The sequence below is a fragment of the Halyomorpha halys genome, unplaced genomic scaffold, assembly GCF_000696795.3.
Source record: "Halyomorpha halys isolate HHAL.00 unplaced genomic scaffold, Hhal_1.1 Scaffold1410.1, whole genome shotgun sequence".
NCBI lineage: Eukaryota > Metazoa > Arthropoda > Insecta > Hemiptera > Pentatomidae > Halyomorpha > Halyomorpha halys.
The window spans coordinates 386599-389116 of NW_027115942.1; positions in this window are offsets into that span (position 1 = coordinate 386599).

A 2518-nucleotide genomic window follows, 5' to 3' on the forward strand; every position below is an offset into this window, starting at 1 on the left:
TTTTTATATTATTTTAGCCCAGATGAAGATCTGCAAAGTTCAACTTTTTAGAGTACTTTTTTGACCGTAACCCTGATCATCTTCTTCATATTTTAAATTATCCGGTCAACTATTTATATATATATATATTAACTACTAGCAAACAGCTGGTTATAATACTAAAAAAATCGCTACCGCTATGTTAAACAAACCCTTGGAACACCAAACAAATAAATAACATGCGAGACAGGAAAACCATAATGCGTCAAATCATCGCGCCGTTTGTATAGCTAAATCCCTTTCTTAACCTTTTATGTAAGTGTTTTTGTGTCACTCTCCAAAACGTTTCTAAAATTTATATGTTAGATTTAATTTATTCTTAATTCTTTGAGATCCCAATGGTATAGCATACGTGTATATTAAAACTCTCTTTCTGCTTTAGCCAATTATTAAATTATTGTATTCTTAATATTCATAATTTTTTTTAATAATGAAGGCCTAACGAAGACCAAGATTCGATGCCGATACCACTAAACGCTCTCACCAATGATGCCCCTCAAAACCCAACTACACTAAATCAATTTTAAACCAATCCTCTCATCTACGTTTCGGTCTACCCCTCGGCCATTTACCCTTCGGTTCAGTGTTCATAAACATTTTAGGGATCCGCTCGTTACTAAGCCCTATAACCTTACACGCCCATCTTATACGCCGCAATGCTTTAACTTGAATTATATTTACCTGCTGAAAGTTCCTTGATTCAGTGTTGTGTAATCTTCTAAATTCCCAGTTAATTTATCCTTTTTCGGTCCGAATATTTTGCATAATACTTTATTTTACAAAAAACCTTAAGGCGCTGTTCATCCCTTTGTGTAACAGGCCACGTCCCACATCCACAAAGAACAGTAGTAAGGATAGTAGTTTTGTAAATTAGAATATTCAAAACTATTATCCTTATGACTTAAAATGATCTAACAGTTGTTAGTTTAATTAAGTTAATCTTGATGAAGGAAAAGGTTTTTTTAATTAAGGAAATCATTTTTTATTTTATATCATGTAACGATATGTATTTTATTTACGTCCGATCATGGATTGATTGGTATGTAGTTTATTATAGTATTTGGGAAGAATAGCTAAATAAATCATTTCTCTCTACCTATATTAAATTTAAAAAGCGTTCCATTCTATTAGTTTAAATGATGTAATAAACGTTTTCACGAAATTCCATAGCTTTTTTATTTATTTCTAACACCCTTTAATAAGTGGGGTAGCAAAGGTCTCTTTTGAACTCCTACCAGCCGTATCAATTGTAAATAAAGTAACTCCGGTTTCAGATATATTGACATGAATTTCTTACATCTTGTTAAGAAAATGAAAAGTTCTCAATGAACATCATGAAATCAAATGTTCCAATTTAAGTTTCATATATTAGTATCGGAATTGGAATTTGGTGGGGAGGACAAGTCCGGTAAGTGGACCTAGTGGTCTTTTTTGCCAACTTCTGGGGGCTACCTGATTTGTCGCCATGTACTAACCAAGGTGAGAATCGAACCAACAACGTTCCGAACCAAGCGCACTGGGACCTGCACCGTCACGCCCCTTAAGTTTTATATAACAACATATTACTCCTGCCACTTATATATAAGGAGTGACAAAAAGTAAATAGGATTATCCATAGAACTTTTTTTAAAAAATTACATAAAAGACTAAATGTGCAGTTTTAGATAACATTTAATGTCAAAGATGTAGATTAGAATACGTATAAAAATTATCAGGGAACCAACTTTTCCAAAAGTTTCATAATAATTTTTAAAAAAAACTATTTCCAATTTTTGGCACAGTTCTAGACACTGTTTTTAGTTGGTTTGTCTTCCTCGCAAATAGAGCTACAGTGAACGGGCTTGGGTAACTGTTTCAAGTTGGAACAGTAATGTTTTTTTGCCGGGCGTGCAATAACAACTGAATTACTCGGTAAAAATGCAGGAAGTCAAGTAAGGAGTTATCTAGAAAGAGGAACTGAATCTGAAAGGTAGTTGAATCATTGTGCACGAGTACCAGAGAAGAAAAACAACGCAGGTAAGCCAACCTATGTCAGGTGATTGGTAACCAACCGGCAACAGAACGTGAGTATGCTATTATTTCATACGTTTGCCCAAGCATACCTCATTTGCTAATCGAAAAAGAACTTAAAATATTTGACATTAAGTAGCTGTACCCAAGTTATCTCTCTAAAAGGAGGCTATATAGGTCGTAAGACCACTCAGATAATGAGTTTTCAGAGGCAAGTCTCCATTCCTCCAGAAGATATAATCCACTTGCCAAAGTCGATTGAAGTTTCTAATGAAGGTCTTACTTTCCGTTTCTTCCTTTCTGAAGACATTTTAATCCTTTTTCTCAACTTTATTCTTTTTAAACTTCCAACGTTTCGACCACTTAGGTCATTTTCAAGGATTCCTTTACTTTGTTTTCATTTTTTCTTTTAAAATTCTTTAAATGCCGGCTAATTGCCTTTGTCCCATAAATTCTTCTATTTGAAACA